This window comes from Schistocerca gregaria, chromosome 5 (genome assembly GCF_023897955.1).
Source record: "Schistocerca gregaria isolate iqSchGreg1 chromosome 5, iqSchGreg1.2, whole genome shotgun sequence".
In the NCBI taxonomy this organism is placed as follows: Eukaryota; Metazoa; Arthropoda; class Insecta; order Orthoptera; family Acrididae; genus Schistocerca; species Schistocerca gregaria.
This window is the reverse complement of record NC_064924.1, coordinates 128,590,192-128,607,838: the sequence shown is the minus strand read 5'-3', so window position 1 is coordinate 128,607,838 and position 17,647 is coordinate 128,590,192. Positions and strand designations below refer to the sequence as shown.

At 43.2% G+C, this 17,647-nt stretch overlaps 1 protein-coding gene across 1 annotated transcript in view; it reads right to left on the bottom strand.

Annotated features, from left to right (window-relative positions):
- Window positions 1–17,647, bottom strand: part of LOC126273258 (dynein intermediate chain 2, ciliary-like) — a 225,725-nt gene that overhangs the window by 141,091 nt on the left and 66,987 nt on the right. The window lies entirely within an intron of this gene.

Below are 17,647 nucleotides of genomic sequence, written 5' to 3'. Positions count from 1 at the left end.
CAATATTCTCAAACTGATATTCAGCAAAAGTGTCCTACTTCCTGGACATGGGACCCTTTTGAAATCAACGAGAATTTCTCTGCTGTATCTTTCAGCTATTTGATAAAATGCAGAGGTCCTTTCTACACTCATCAATGATTCAATCCCTAAAGAACACAAAAAGTACATAGCACAGACTGGTGCCATGCCAGGCTGTGGTGTTCCTGCCTCCATCACTGCCGCTTCCTCTGCTACTCTGCCCTGATGCACTGCAAGCCACACTGTCTGCTGCACCTGCTGGCATAGGTGCGGTCACGGTTCACCAAAATGCGGCTCCTCCCACTCTCAGTGCCCAACCTTACTGGGTTTGTCGGCTTTATACTCATAAGTCTGTTACTTACTGAAACTGGATACTAGTCGTAATACTAGTTCATCTACACTACTGTCAGACACATCTTGCCTACTGCAATCTCTTCCTATTATGGACAATCTCCAGAATACAGCAAGCAAATGAGTAAACAAATGAGAACATATTGTTCTGTTATGTGCTTCTAATGCAATCTACTTGATGTTACATACAACCCTGCATGGTTGCTTCCATTTGACAGATTATAACAGAATATCATGTGTGGAATAATAGGCTTCCATTATGTTGGTAAGTGCAAAGCTAAGACTACAACATACAAGCATTTCACAAACTTATCAAACACACAATGGTTCCATTAGAACTAAAGTATATGGTGCAGTTGCCCATAACTGTGAATAGGTCTCCAGTGACAACACTAAAACATGTTTACTGCAACTTTATCCATGGACAATAACAGAGGAATGTGTCCTCATTTGTTAACTGCATTCTGAAGGTTCTTCATAATACTAAAGGGCTTGCAGCAGAAGACATAGGTTTCACAGTAGGGAAGATAAGCAAGTGCTCACTTTTGTCTTGTTTTGAGCCATACTACTACCTCTCAAAATATGGAATAATGTACAACAGATGTTCCAAAAATAACTTTCATCACTGTTTCTAAAAGAGAAGATGGTTCACAAGTGACACAAACAAACACCACATGACCCCACACCTGTTACTCGTTCAATGATGGAAGGGATGTCAGCAGAGGAGAAATGGTAGTCACCAATGTTACGACCGAGCGAGGTGGCGCAGTGGTTAGACACAGGACTCGCATTTGGGAGGACGACGGTTCAATCCCATGTCCGGCCATCCCGATTTAGGTTTTCCGTGATTTCCCTAAATTGCTCCAGGAAAATGCCGGGATGGTTCCTCTGAAAGGCCGACATCCTTTCCCATCCTTCCCAAACCCCATGAGACCAGTGACCTTGCTGTCTGGTCTCCTTTCCCAAACAACCCAACCCCAACCCAACCAATGTTACTTTTTGCTGTTGTCTGGTATGGCTGGATGCATGGGAGTAGTGTGTACATTATCTATGAATACCTACAAACCATGTATGGTGAAGAGGACCTACAGACCATGTATGGTGAAGAGGTCATGTCTCGTCAGAAGACTGGAACTGGTGTTGCATGTTCAGAGAAGAAAAGCATAGTGTGAAGAATGAAGGTTGAAGTAGGTGTTCCTCCACATCCACAAATGGAAAGGACACTGCTTGAGTACTTGAGACGATGCTAGGTGACAGGCATGTAACTGTGTGAGACGTGGCATCCACATTATGTATTTCATGTGCTCAGGCCCATCACATGCTTCATGATGTGTTGGGTTACTGCAAAGTGTCTGCAAAACCCCCGGTCACAAAGTGCAAGAATGGGAATTAGCCTCAGTCACTTGATGAAGTATGTGTGAGAGGAAAGTTCCTGTTCAGAATCACAGGCGATGAAACATGGGTGCAGCACTTCACCTCAGAATCCAAGGCTACATGAATGATGCAAAAGCATCCTAATTCACCACCGAAGAAAAAATTTGAAGTGTTGATTTGTGCACGCAGTGTTATATCAACAGGGCTCTGGGACAAGGAAGATGTGACTCTCCTTAATTTTCTCCATCAAAGAACTATCAATACAGCACGCTAGAGCAACATCCTCATGAAACTCAGGTCAACCGTTCGACAAAAGAGACCAGGGCTCTTGAGTGAAGATATTGTGCTCTTGGACGACAGAAAACTGGACAGCTAGCTCACTCAAGAACAGATTTGTTACTTTAGATAAAAGAGATTGGATCACCTGGACTATAGCCTCAATCTTGCCCCATCAGATTTACATCTGTGCCCTGCACTGAAAGCTGCACACTCAGGGTGTCACTTCAAAAGCAGTGCTGAGGTGGAGCAGGTTGTGCAACAATTCCTTGCATCACAAAGCACCAAGGCTTTTGTAACTGTTTAATGTCTGTTATAACATCAAGTTGAACACACATATTTCAAAACGACACAACACATATAAGTCACTGAGCAAGTTGACAAAGCAACACATGTGAACACTGTAACATTCGAATGAGCACTGAGTCCAAGTCTAGTGGCTGCTGCCTGGCTGGCCGCTTAGATGGCGCGGCTGCTGCATGGCTGGCAGACAGCGCAGCATGTGGAGGACGTGCGTAATTGTGCCACGGCACTTTGAATGATCGGTGAGTCACAACAGTTTTCCCCCCTCTGAATTTTTTGCACTGGTCTTGATGGAGGTGGCCTGGAGATTGCTAATGTCCATAGGCGTTGTTTGACTGGCCGTAAAGTCTCGAGGAGGAGGCTTCCCGTACAGACGGAAATGTCCCTGATGATAACGGGTCAAGATGACAGGAGATGTAGGGGTCGAATCTGCTGGTGCCCTGTGCACCAATCTGCCTGTTACGCAAGTCCAGTTCATATAAAAGGAGACATGGGCAATGTTTTTGCACCCGTAGGAGGAGGATGCGAGTAGATTGGCTCCGACAGATGATGGTCATCCGGTTCCTGCATGGGCATGTCTCCTGGTGGCGTCCGTTCTTGTGCTAGCACCGGTGTACCGTAGGTCTCTAGAAGAGCGTAGCATTCAAAAGGATTGGAAAAGAGCACAGGTCATCCCCATTTTCAAGAAGGGACATTGAACAGATGTGCAGAACTATAGACCTATATCCCTAACGTCGATCGGTTGTAGAATTTTGGAACACATATTATGTTTGAGCATAATGACTTTTCTGGAGACCAGAAATCTACTCTGTAGGAATCAGCATGAGTTTTGAAAAAGACGGTCATTTGAAACCCAGCTCGCGCTATTCATCCACGAGACTCAGAGGGCCATACACATGGGTTCCCAGGTAGATGCCGTGTTTCTTGACTTCCACAAGGCGTTTGATACAGTTCCCCACAGTCGTTTAATGAACAAAGTAAGAGCATATGGACTATCAGACCAATTGTGTGATTGGATTGAAGAGTTCCTAGATAACAGAATGCAGCATGTCATTTTCAATGGAGACAAGTCTTCTGAAGTAAGAGTGACTTCAGGTGTGCCGCATGGGAGTGTCGTAGGACCGTTGCTATTCACAATATACATAAATGACCTTGGGGATGACATCGGAAGTTCACTGAGGCTTTTTGCAGATGATGCTGTGGTATATCAAGAGGTTGTAACAATGGAAAATTGTACTGAAATGCAGGAGGATCTGTAGCGAATTGACCCATGGTGCAGGGAGTGGGATTGAATCTCAATGTAGACAAGTGTAATGTGCTGTGAATACATAGAAAGATAGATCCCTTATCATTTATCTACAATATAGTAGGTCAGCAACTGGAAGCAGTTAACTCCATAAATTATCTGGGAGTATGCATTAGGAGTGATTTAAAATGGAATGATCATATAAAGTTGATCGTTGGTAAAGCAGATGCCAGACTGAGATTCATTGAAAGAATCCTAAGGAAATGCAATCTGAAAGCAAAGGAAGTAAGTTACATTACGCTTGTTCGCCCACTGCTTGAATACTGTTCAGCAGTGTGGGATACGTACCAGATAGGGTTGATAGAAGAGATAGAGAAGATCCAATGGAGAGCAGCACGCTGCGTTACAGGATCATTTAGTAATCGTGAAAGCATTATGGAGATGATAGATAAGCTCCAGTGGAAGACTCTGCGGGAGAGACGCTCAGTAGCTCGATACGGGCTTTTGTTGAAGTTTCAAGAACATACCTTCACCGAAGAGCCAAGCAGTATATTGCTCCCTCCTATATATATCTCATGAAGAGACCATGAGGATAAAATCAGAGAGATTAGAGCCCACACAGATGCATACCGACAATCCTTTTTTCCACGAACAATACGAGACTGGAATAGAAGGGAGAACCGATAGAGGTACTTAAGGTACCCTCTGCCACATACCATCAGGTGGCTTGCGGAGTATGGATGTAGATGTAGATGTAGATGTAGAGATGATGGTGAGAGGGCTGCATTGTGAGTATTGAGAGATGCCAAGATCCCGAGCGTCAGGTAGAGCCGAAGGTGGTGTAACGCCATTCGGAACAGACGTTGCCGGCACACATGGCCCAAGCTGGTCCAAATGATGCACTGCAACACCACTATCCGTCTGGATTTCATACAGGCATCAGCCTGTCATAAGATGCGGCCCAGACTACATTTTGGCCGCCTGCCATATCCCCGTACCCAGACGAGGTCGTCAGTGGTGAACCGGCCAAGTGAAGGCACCTGTGGTCATGAGGTGAAAGGCCGCAGAAGATGAAGTAGCATGCGGGGCTGTCGGTCATGTAAGAGCTCAGCCGGGCTGTGGTCACCCATGGGGTTGAAATGGTCAGAAGCCAGAAACTGGAGAAGTGCATCAGCAGCAGCAGAAGAAGTCAGAAGTTTCCGCATCTGAGCCTTAAATGTGCGGACCAGTCGTTCAGCCTCACCGTTTGTGGATGGAACATCACAGCTGTGACATGCATAACGCCGTGACAAGGACAAAAATCCGCAAATTTGGAAGAGGCAAATTTGCAGACCATTATCAGTAACAAGAGTAGAGGGAAGGCCTTCCAAAGAAAAAATGCGGGTGAGAGCACTTGTGGTCGCCGCAGTGGTAGGCGACGTGCAACGGACAATGAAAGCAAAGTTAGAGTAGGCGTCAATTACGAGGAGCCAATAAGTACCTAAAACAGGTCCTGTGAAGTCAGCATGACTACAATCCCACTGCGTCTCAGGCGAAGGCCATGGTGACAAAGATGACTTCGGGGTGGGGTGGCGGCCTGTGACACACAAGGGCCGCAGGCAGCGACCATGTGTGCTATTTCAGAGTTGATGACAGGCCAATACACATGACGGCGCACCAGAGATTTTGTGCGAGAGACACCCCAATGCCCTTGGTGAAGGAGGCACAAGACCGACGCACACAAAGACGCCAGTACCACAACACGCAGCGAAGCATTGTTGGTGGAAAGGACGATAACACCATCCCTAGCCGTGAGGTGGTAGCACAAAGCGTAGTAGTTCCACAATGGGTCAGAAGTCTTAGTGGATGGACAATCTGGCCAACCCTTCTGAATACAGCGTAAAACCTGGGAGAGGGTAGGATCAGAACCAGTAGCAGCCGCCAGCCGGTCCCCGGTGATGGGGAATCTGTCCACAACCCGCTCCTCGGCAACATCCAAGTGGAAACACAAAAGTTCATCTCTATCGAACGACAGATCAGGACCCATGGGAAGGTGAGACAGTGTATCAGCATTCGCATGTTGAGCCGTCGGCCGGAAATGAATCTCATAATTGAAACAAAACAAGTAAAGAGCCCAACGCTGGAGGTGGTGTGCAGCCTTGTCGGGAAGTGACGGTGATGGATGAAACAAGGAAACAAATGGTTTGTGATCCGTAACAAGGTGAAATTTGGATCCATAGAGAAAATCACCAAACTTATGAAGAGCATAAATGATGGCCAAAGCTTCTTTTTCAATTTGAGAATACTTTTATTGGGCATCCTTGAGTGTTTTGGAGGCATAAGCAATGGGTTGTTCAGAGCCATCAGGGAAACGGTGCGCAAGGACTGCACCAATCCCATATTGAGAGGCGTCCGTGGTAAGAACAAGATGTTGGTCAGGTCAATAAGTAGCCAGGCAAGCGGCCTGTTTCAGCATCGTCTTCAATTTTTGGAAAGCCGCATCACATGATGCGGACCAGTGAAAAGGCACATTTTTATGCAACAGGCGATGCAACGGCTGAGCCACTGAAGCAGCAGATGGTAAAAACTTGTGATAGTATGCTATTTTCCCCCAAAAAAGGCCTGCAGTTCCTTAACAGATGTAGGGTGAGGAAGGGCATAGATCACAGCGACAGTTTGCTGAAGCGGACGAATACCATCCCGAGAGAGTTGAAACTCCAAGTACGTGATAGATGCCTGAAAGAATATTGACTTCTGAAGATTACACTTAGGACAGGCAGTCTGTAAGACATGAAAAAGTGTGTGGAGGCTCTGAAGATGTTCTTCAGTGGTGGAACCAGCGACAACAATGTCGTCCATGTAATTTATACACCCAGGGACAGGGAGCAATAATTGTTCCAAGAATTGCTGAAAGAGAGCAGGGGCACTGGCAACCCCGAATGGCAATCGTTGGTACTGGTAGAGGCCGAAAGGTGTGTTAAGGCCAAAAAACTGCCAGGAAGCAGCGTAGAGAGGAAGTTGATGATAAGCTTCTGACAGGTCAATTTTAGAAAAATACTGGCCTCCCGCAAGTTTAGTGAACAATTCTTCAGGTCGGCGCATAGGGTAAGTGTCGATGAGGCATTGCGCATTTACAGTGGTTTTAAAATTGCCACAGAGATGAATATCCACTCACTGGGAGTGACAGGAAACAAGACCCCTGAAGTAGTGAGATGATCCAGCTCCCATTTGACCCGATCACAAAGGGGCACAGGAATGGGCCGAGCCTGAAAAAAATTAGGCCGAGCAGTGGGTTTGAGTGTGATATGAGCTTCAAAGTCGTTTGCACGGCCTATCTCAGGAGAAAAAAGGGACAAAAATGTAGTCGACAAGGAATCCAACTGAGCATAAGGAATAGCATCAGAGACGATATTGAAAGAGTCATCTACGGAGAACCCAAAAGCAAGAAAGGCATCGAAACCAAAAAGATTCTCTGCATTACTCTGGTCAACCACAAATATGGGAACAGCGCGAACGACGGATTTGTAAGACATCTTAGCACTAAATTGTCCCAAGAGAGAGATCTTCTGTTTATTGTATGTACGTACTTGCTGAGTGACAGGTGATAGGAGTGGCGAACCCAACTGAAGATACATCTGAGAATTAATGATAGTGGCAGCAGAACCAGTATCCACCTGCATGCGAACATCTCGACCAAGTATTTGGACAGTGAGGAATAACTTCCCTGAAAGGGAAGAAGTACAATTGACAGACAACACAGAATCAGAATCAGCTTCATGTTCATGAATATCATGTATGCGGTCGGATTTGCAAACGGAAGACACAGGTCCCTTCTTTTTGCAATTGTGACACACAGCCCAACATTGGGGACAATCCTCGTGTGAATGTTTCTTAAAACACCTCGGACATGAAAGAAGTTGCCGGGGGTTTTGCTGCAGTTCCTTAGAGGGTTGTTTACAGTTAGGCTGAGGCTGCACGTGGGAGTGTACTGCGGCCACGTCGGCTGACGGGGACGCACCGCACGTGTCGTCAACAGCGCACAGAGGTTGTATTTCCCCTACATCACCCAACGACTCTATTTGCGCCCCAGCGGCGCGAGAAATTCCAAAAGACTGCGCGATGGATAGGACTTCATCTAGAGTCAGATTTGTCAACTGAAGGGCACGTTGCCAAACTTCTTTGTCGGGCGCCGACCGGATAATAGCATCCCATACCATGGAATCGGCATAGGATTCTTTGTGAACTTCAGTAACAAATGGACACTTTTGACTGAGGCTGTGAAGTTCAGCAGCCCAAGCACGATAGGATTGATGTTGTTGTTTTTGACAACAATAAAAGGCAACAAGAGAGGCTACCACATGCATTTGCTTTTGAAAATAGACAGACAGAAGTGAGCACATTTCAGCAAAGCACAAACATGCAGGATCTTTCAAAGGAGTCAACTGCAACAACAGCCGATACATTTGAGGTGAAATCCAGGAAAGGAACAGAGACTTACATGTTTGTTCGTCCATGACACGAAATGCCAAGAAGTTCTGTCAAAGACGTTTTTCATAATCAGACCAGTCTTCCGCTGTCTCGTCATAAGGAGGAAAAGGAGGTACAGACAATGACGAGAAAGGCCCTGCATTTGATGCCACGATGAAATCGCAAATTGCCGATGTTAGAAGCATTTGCTGTTCAATGAGACCTTGCAATAGTTGCTCGACAGTAGCCATGGAAACCTGTGGGTCAACGATGAAAAGGAAAAATCCCATCCTCATCGCCAGTTGTTATAACGTCAAGTTGAACACATATATTTCGAAACGACACAACATATATAAGTCAACGAGCAAATTGACGAAGCAAGACATGTGAACACTGTTTCGAATTAGCACTGAGTCCAAGTCTAGCAGCCGCTGCCTGGCTGGTCACTTAGGTGGCGCGGCTGCTGCATGGCTGGCAGACAGCGCCGCATGTAGAGGACGTGTGTAATTGCGCGGCGGCACTTTGAATGATCGGCGAGTCACAACAATGTCCATCAAATTAAGAGTATTACTGGGGCCTTTACATATTTCTATCTGCATTGATTTTGCCACCCTGAATCCATTCTGTAACAGAGAATTGTATGTCATTCTTATCTACAAAAAATATCATATTTCAAACAATGGAAAATCCAGAATGGAATAACAAAGAAATATGACAGAATACTACTGGTTGCACCCGTATCTTGGGCACTCTGTGGCTTGGAAGTTGGAGGACTTCATGAAAACTCCTGAATACTTGCACTCATTGGCAACTTTATCTATGTAACAGTATTGTGTGCTGTAATAAAAACTGGCCACTGTGAATATTACAATGCTGAGCCATGGGCAGAGTTGTGCATAATGATTGTTAATATTATTTACACAGGGTATAAATGTGGACCAGAAAAAAAGTTCCTGGGTTTTTACTGGATTTCTCAGTCAAAAATACATTTTTCTCATGGGAAAAATATATTAAAAATAAAGATTCCAAGACTTACCAAGCGGGAAAGCGCCGGCAGATAGGCACATGAACAAAACACACAAACACACACACAGAATTACAAGCTTTCGCAACTGGCAGTTGCTTCGTCAGGAAGGAAGGAAGGAGAGGGAAAAATGAAAGGGTGTGGGTTTTAAGGGAGAGGGTAAGGAGTCATTCCAATCCCGGGAGCGGAAAGACTTCCCTTAGGGGAAAAAAAGGACAGGTGTACACTCGCACACACACACACACACACATATCCATCCGTGTATGTGCGGATGGATATGTGTGTGTGTGTGTGTGTGCGAGTGTACACCTGTCCTTTTTTTCCCCTAAGGGAAGTCTTTCCGCTCCCGGGATTGGAATGACTCCTTACCCTCTCCCTTAAAACCCACACCCTTTCATTTTTCCCTCTCCTTCCTTCCTTCCTGACGAAGCAACTGCCAGTTGCGAAAGCTTGTAATTCTGTGTGTGTGTTTGTGTGTTTTGTTCATGTGCCTATCTGCCGGCGCTTTCCCGCTTGGTAAGTCTTGGAATCTTTATTTTTAATATATTTTTCCCATGTGGAAGTTTCTTTCTGTTTTATATACATTTTTCTCAGATATATATATAAAAGAAAAAGAAAAAAAACATGTTTCTCCAAGTGAAAATATGCTTTTTCTTGGGTGAAAATACATTTTCTCCCAGGTGAAAAGACGCTTTATCCTGGTTGAATGTGCACTACATCCCAAGTGAAAGTACATTTTTTCTGTGCTAAGTAGCATACTTTGCCTCATTTGCTGCTAAGAATTGCAGCACTAATGCTAGGCTCTCTTCAGCTTTTATGAACTGTCAATAATTTGTGTCTTGCTTTGAAATCTTCCATTCAATAGCAGCTAGAAGAAGGCAAAGATTGTCCATCGACATGCGGATGTAGTTTTGGAATCAAGCAAACGATGAAACGATGGCTGCAGCTGCAAATGACTAATCAGAGCCAAAACCACAAACCACCACTATTTCTCACCCACACAAAAATTCAGATTGCCCCCCCCCCCTCATTCACACACACATACATTATACATTTTTCTGCATTCATGCCTTTTTGCTTTCATAACCAACAGGGTGGTTGCTACACAAAATAAATCAAGTTGCATGATTCTTTTCTCCACCACAATGTACTAACACAGGTTAAACAGCTTTACCATTACAATGTTTTAGCAGCAAAAAGCAAACCACATCATATACTTTCTCTTCTGTTTGCTCTAGTGCAAATGCTTATTCACAGGTACAAGTCAATGATGGTGTGTGCAAGCGAACCTCCTGCACATTGCTTGCGAATGTGCATTCCCTTGGATTCACTCTTATTCGCTTCACTGTGAGGGTGACTTTAGAAACATAAACATGAGGCCTATGAGACTCAATGTAAACACTTGTGACGTTATGCTCATCAAATGCAGGTCATTGTTATGAAGTACTACATGGTCTTCATCCTAAATCCTTTGACACATTTTGCTGTTGGCAGTCACTTGTGTGTGCACTTTCTTCCAACGTAAATGGTGCATTTTCTTCAGGAGTAAAGTTTTATTTTGGTGTTATTCTCTCATTTACATCTCATTGCTGCAGTACTATTCTGCAGTAGCAGGCTACAGTAAAATTCTTTGTGAGAGTACCAGTTCTCACCAGCCACAATTACAAAAATTTAACTGAATACTAAAACAAAGAAAAATTCTGGAATTCTAATAGATTCCTACGTTTCTCCCCAATTTTTTGGCATATGAAAAAATTCATAGATTTTCCCTGGATTTCCTGGTTGTCCTGGGGCATATAAACCATATTAGAAAAATGAGCGATCTAGCTGTAGATGCCCTTCCAGCAACTCACCATCAACTTTTGTGTCACTTCTGTGATGCAGTAAACCATTACACCTTCTTTTCTTTTATAAGCTATAAGCTCACAGTGAACCAGGTTTTAAATTGTAAGACATTTCCAGGTCCAGATGTGGACTCTGACCACAATTTATTGATTATGAACTGCAGATTAAAACTGAAGAAACTGCAAAAAGGTGGGAATTTAAGGAGATGAGACCTAAATAAACTGAAAGAATCAGAGGTTGTAGGAGTTTCAGCGAGAGCATTATATAACAACTGACAAGAACAAGGGAAAAGAAAACAGTAGAAGAAGAATAGGTAATTTGAGAGATGACATAGTGAAGCAGCAGGGGACTGCATAGATAAAAAGACAAAGGCTACAAGAAATCCTTGAGTAACACAAGAGATACTGAAATAACGCGTGAAAGGAGAAAATATAAAAATGCAATAAATGAGGCAGGTGAAAGAGAATACAAATGTCTAAAAAACGAGATCAACAGGAACTGCAAAATGGCTAAGCAGGAATGTATAGAGGACAAGTTTGAGGATGTAGAAACATGTATCACTATTCATAAGATAGATACTGCATACAGAAAAATTAAAGAAACCTTTGGAGAAAAGAGAACCACCTGCATGAATATCAGTCATAAGCAAAGAAGGGAAAGCGGAAAGGTGGAAAGAGTATGTACAGGGTCCATAAAAGGGAGATGTACTTGAGGGCAATATTATAGAAATGGAAGAGGACATAGATGAAGATGAGAAGGGGGATACAATACTGTGTGAAGAATTTGACAAATCACTGAAAGACTTAAGTTGAAACAAGGCCACAGGAGTAGACAACACTCCATTACAGCTACTGATAGCCTTGGGAGAGCCAGCCATGACAAGACTCTTCCATCTAGTGAGTAAGATGTATAAGACAGGTTGAAATACCCACAGACATCAAGAAGAAAATAGTAATTGCACTTCCAAAGAAAGCAGGTGGTGACAGGCATGAAAATTACCAAACTATCAATTTAATAAGTCACAGCTGCAAAATACAAACACAGATCCTTTACAGAAGAAAGGAAAAACTATAGAAGTCAACCTCAGGGAAGATCAGTTTGGATTCTGGAGAAATCTAGGAACATGCAAGGCAATACCGACCCTACAACTTCTCATAGAAGATACTTTAAGGATAGATGAACCTATCATGATAGCATTTGTAGACTTAGAGACAGCTTTCAACAATGTTGACGGTAATACTTTTCCAAATTCTGAAGATGTCAAGGGCAAAATACAGAAAGTGAAAGGCTATTTACAACTTGAACAGACACCAGATAGCAGTTATAAGAGTTGAGAGGCACGAAAGGGAAGCTGTGGTTGAGAAGTGAGTCAGACAAGGTTGTGGCCTATCCCTGATGTTATTCAATCTGTATATTGAGCAAGCAGTGAAGGAAACAAAAGAAAAATTTGAAGTAGGAATTAAAGCCCAAGGATAAGAAATAAAAACCTTGAGGTTTGCCGATGACACTGTAATTCTGTCAGAGACAACAAAGGACTTGGAAGAGCAGTTGAATGGAATGGACAGTGTCTTGAAAGGAGTATACAATATGAACATCAACAAAGTAAAGTGAGGATAATGAAATGTAGTCCAATTCAATCAGGTGGTGTTGAGGGAATTTGATTGGAAATGAGACACTCAAAGTAGTACATGAGTTTTGCTATTTGGGAAGCAAAATAACTGATGATGGAAGGATACAAAATGTAGACTGGCAATGACAAGGAAAGCATTTATGAAGAAGAGAGATTTGTTAACATTGAGTATAGATTTAAGTGTCAGGAAGTACTTTTGAAAGTAGTTTTATGGAATGCAGCAATGTATGGAAGTGAAACATAGACGATAAACAGTTTAGACAAGAAGCTTTCGAGATATGGTGCTACAGAAGAATGTTGAAGATTAGATGGGTGTATCTCGTAATTAATGAGGAGTTGCTGAATAAAATTGGGGAGAAGAGAAATTTCTGGTACAACCTGACTAGAAGAAGGAATCGGTTGGTAGAACATGTTCTGTGGCATCAAGGGATCACCAATTTAGTACTGGAGGGAAGTGTGGGGGGTGGGGGTATAGAGTAGCTGCATCACACCCATCTTTGGAATGAAGACCACAACAACAACAACAAGCTCACTGCTCTGGGAGGAAGAGGGAGGGATTTTCTGAGCAGCCAATGCACTGTGAGTTATTTGAAACCAAAAGACATCCCAACCTAGTTCTGACTACATGGGCTACATTGCAGATAAGGAGTATGATAATCAAACTTTTTACTTAAAACAAAAAATAAACATTCCAGCACAGCTACATATGATAGGAGAGCAATGATAACCTTAGTCTATCCTCTTATCAAGATCTGTGCTAGAACCGTCATAAAAGTGTGCAGATCAATCCTGTTGAGGGTGTGTTCATTTGCAGGTTCCACAAGAAGGTAAACCTAGGTTGCAGGTATTGTTAAACTAAGACAGATATATGTTCAGTGGGTGCTTTGAAGACAGCAGCTATAGGACAGCCAGGGTTATTGGGTTTGTGGATGTTAGGGAGAAGGTAAATGATTGTGGTGCGTGGTTTGGGTGGTGTATGAAGCCCTATATGCCTTCTATAACTTTTTATCAACAGCACACACACACACACACACACACACACACACACACACACACACACACACACACACACACACCTCCCCCTTCCCCCTTGCCCAGCATCCACAATATCATGGCCACATTCTATGCTCCATCTGCACCCGTTTCCTTCAGCCCCGTAACTGGCAAAACATACACTATTGAGGGGAGAGGCACTTGTGAAATGGCACATGTCAGTCATTTACACTGGTATGACTGCCACCAAGTTACCGGTTGGGATGAATGGGCACAGACAGAGGATGTACACTGGCAACAAACAATATCCTGTTTCAGAACATGCTACACAACATGACAGTTGTGACCTTAATGTCTGTTTCACCACATGTGCCATCTGGATTCTTTCTCCAGAGATGGAATTCTTCCCCCAGACACTGGCTTCTCAGAACTCCGCAGGTGGGAACAGGCATTAAAACATGACCTTGGTTCTTGTCACTGACCTGCCTTTCTTCAATCTCATCATTTCTTTGCAGTAACTATTCCTTTATTCAGACCCTTTTAGTTTTCCATATATTTTATTTTCTGATCTGTTTATTTTTCCCTGCCCCTCCACTTCTACCACATAAACTGCACTTAGCTTTCCACACTTATTAACTCTTGCGTGATGTTTTATCAGTGGTTTATATCTTGCTTATTACCCTGCCTTCCATCCCTAAGCTGTCAGGTTTTCAAGCAACGCGTCTAGTGCAGTCTCCAACAAACAGTCTTTCCTTCTCATTCCTAATCATCATCCCCTAATTAGAAGTTCTGGGCAACTTTTCCAAGGTCTCCCTATTTCCTAAATCTTGCCAGTCCTTTTTCTCCACTCCCTTAACCATAAAAAGGAGCCACTGGCTCTGCAAGCTTGCAAATTTTCTTAACCTTTAGATGTGTGTATTCTCCTGTCAGCACTTAATGAGTAGATTTTTTAATCTTTTTTTATTCTTAAAGTTTTAGATAACTTGAGTATATAAGGGGGATGAAATTTAGTGGGCAGAGCTGCCCACCTATGACAGTATCACATTTCTATCCCAGCTGGGCAGAGTCTCACTGAGCTTGAATGAGACATGTGGGTAACCTTTCCATGCTGCTTCAACCCTATATCAGAGGCCACCAATCACAGTGGCTGGTGAGTGGTGACACAAGTCTCTTGGCAATCTGTAATCAGTTGTTTCCAATGGGTGGCAGATTTAGTGAATGTGACTGTTACAACAACAGCCAAAGACCTTTGGTATTGACATAGTCATTGGCAGCATGGACAACATGCAGTCTTGCACTGTTGTTGTTGAAAGATAATGTCAGAGAGACCTCAAAGATAGAGAACTACCACCAGATTTTACACATCAGAAACGTAACACCTGCTCTCCAAATTACCAGCTATGTGAACCAGTGTTGGTAGTGTTACATGTGCAATGGCACTCTGTACTATCACACGAGATGCTGATGCCAATGATGATAATGAATACAATGTGGCAACATTCATTGTACGTGGAGCCTCTGGACACAGATGTAGATGTATGAGAAACCAGGACTCATTTGAGAAGGTGACATTGTGCCACTCCTCCATCCAGGGCTTAGTTGGGTGCACCACTGTTGGCACGTCTCTGCTGCCACATTGAGGAAAGACAAAACAATAGTCAGTGTGCCGACAGTCTATGGTACTCCCAGTGTCATCACATGTGGACACCTGCCTAGCTCCAAATGAGCCCAGTTCTTGACTCATGGTATATGACATAGCTGTACATTCCTTACAACCATGCAAACAATTTACACTATCTGATCAAAAGTATTTGGACACCCCCAAAAACATACGTTTTTCATATTAGGTGCCTTGTGGTGCCACCTACTGCCAGGTACTCCATATCAGTGACCTCAGTAGTCATTAAACATCTTGAGTGAGCAGAATGTGGCTTTCCATGGAACTCACAGACTTCGAACGTGGTCAGGTGATTGGGTGTCACTTATGTCATATGTCTGTACACAAGATTTCCACACTCCTAAACATCACTAGGTCCACTGTTTCCAATGTGATAGTGAAATGGAAATGTGCAGGGTCACATACAGCTCAAAAGTGTGCACGTCAACCTCATCTGTTGACTGACAGAGACCACCGAGAGATGAAGAGGGTCGTAATGTGTAATAGGCAGACATCTATCCATACTATCACACAAGAATTCCGAACTGCATCATAATCGACAGAAAGTACTATGACAGTTAGGTGGGAGGTGAGAAAATTTGGATTTCATGGTCAAGCGGCTGCTCATAAGCCACACATCACACCAGTAAATGACAAACGATGCCTCGCTTGGTGTAAGGAGCCTAAATATTGGACAACTGAACAGTGAATAAACGTTGTTTGTAGTGATGAATCACAGTACACAATGTGGCAATCTGATGGCAGGGTGTGGGTATGGCGAATGCCCAGTGAACGTCATCCACCAGCGTGTGTAGTGCTAACAGTAAAATTCTGAGGCGGTGGTGTTATGGTGTGATCACATTTTTCATGGAGGAAGCTTGCACCCCTTGTTGTTTTGCATTGAACTATCACAGCACAGACCTACATTGATGTTGTAAACACCTTCTTGCTTCCCACTGTTGAAGAACAATTTGGGGATGGCGATTGCATCTTTTAACACGATCGAGCACCTGTTCATAATGCACAGCCTGTGGCGGAGTGGTTACATGACAATAACGTCCCTGTAATGGACTGGCCTGCAAGGAGTACTGATCTGAATCCTATAGATCACCTTTGAGATGTTTTGGAATGCCAACTTCATGCCAGGTGTCACCAACCGACATCGATACCTCTCCTCAGTGCAGCACTCCATGAAGAATGGGCTGCCATTCCCCAAGAAACCTTCCAGCACCTGACTGAACATATGCCTGTCAGAGTGGAAGCTATCATCAAGGCTAAGAATGGGCCAACACCATATTAAATTCCAGCAATACCGATGGAGGGCACCACAAACTTGTGTGCACTTTTCAACCAAGTGTCTGGATACTTTTGATCACATAATGTATCTGTCCTCTCAGGTGCCAGTTAAGAGCTGAAAACTTGTACAACATTGAGTATGGTTCTCTGAAAACCATTGCTTCAATATTCACATGGGAATCACAGGATCCTGACCAACACAAGCACCAATATTGCTTAATGGTAAGCTCAATATGGCACAATCTTGCTGCTGCCAAACCCCGACACATACTGGTAGACGTTTCTCCTCCTTACACGAGGCATAACATGATCTTCCCACAAACAACCCACATTCAAATACAAGTTCTGAAGGAGAAACCGGCTAAGTAGTCTTACCCCACATACAGAATGTAGCTGGAATTACTCCTATATTTGCACATGCAAGCGAATAGTATGCTTCATACCAATTTGAAATTTGTAACATGCTGCCTGCATGTGTTACAATTTTAATAGCTATCATTGTAAGTTCTAGGCTATTGTATTGATGAAACATCAAACTGAAAGTAGTCTACATTTATTTACAATGATCACATTACTTCACAGAAGATGGGCTAATGTCAGATTTCACATTAACACTCATGTCACTAGGAATCATAATAAAAATAAACATCAGTTGGTTTTACAATGAAACTGATCAGTGGAGTAGAAGGAGTTGATCACCAAGAAATCTTCTGGGATCCACTACAGGAAAATTCATGACAACTGTTATGGTTAGTTTAGTTAAATACAAGATTATTATAGTGTTTGCTGAAAAATTACCTTCAAAAAGGAAGAATGAATAATAAGGAGTGTAACACTTCATTTGTGGACAAAATGAAAAACGTTATTCAGGCTAAATATCAAGATCTTGTAAAGAAGAAAGCTCTCTTACATATAAATCGTGTAGCCTCACACATATCACAGCCGTCTTACAAAATAATTTCACCTTCATTCTAAATCCTCTCACATTCAACAAATTAATTGGATTTTGGCCCCAGAGACTTAAAGAAATGACTAAGTGAAGGAATATTAATGTACCATACTGATGTGGAAGGTGAGGCAGATACTTACCTCCACATACCTGTAGCTGGAAAAGTTATTGCTTTGCTGTGGCTGTTAAAAGTCTTTCAACTTTCTTGATTTACAAGGTATGTGTTGAAAAATAACAAG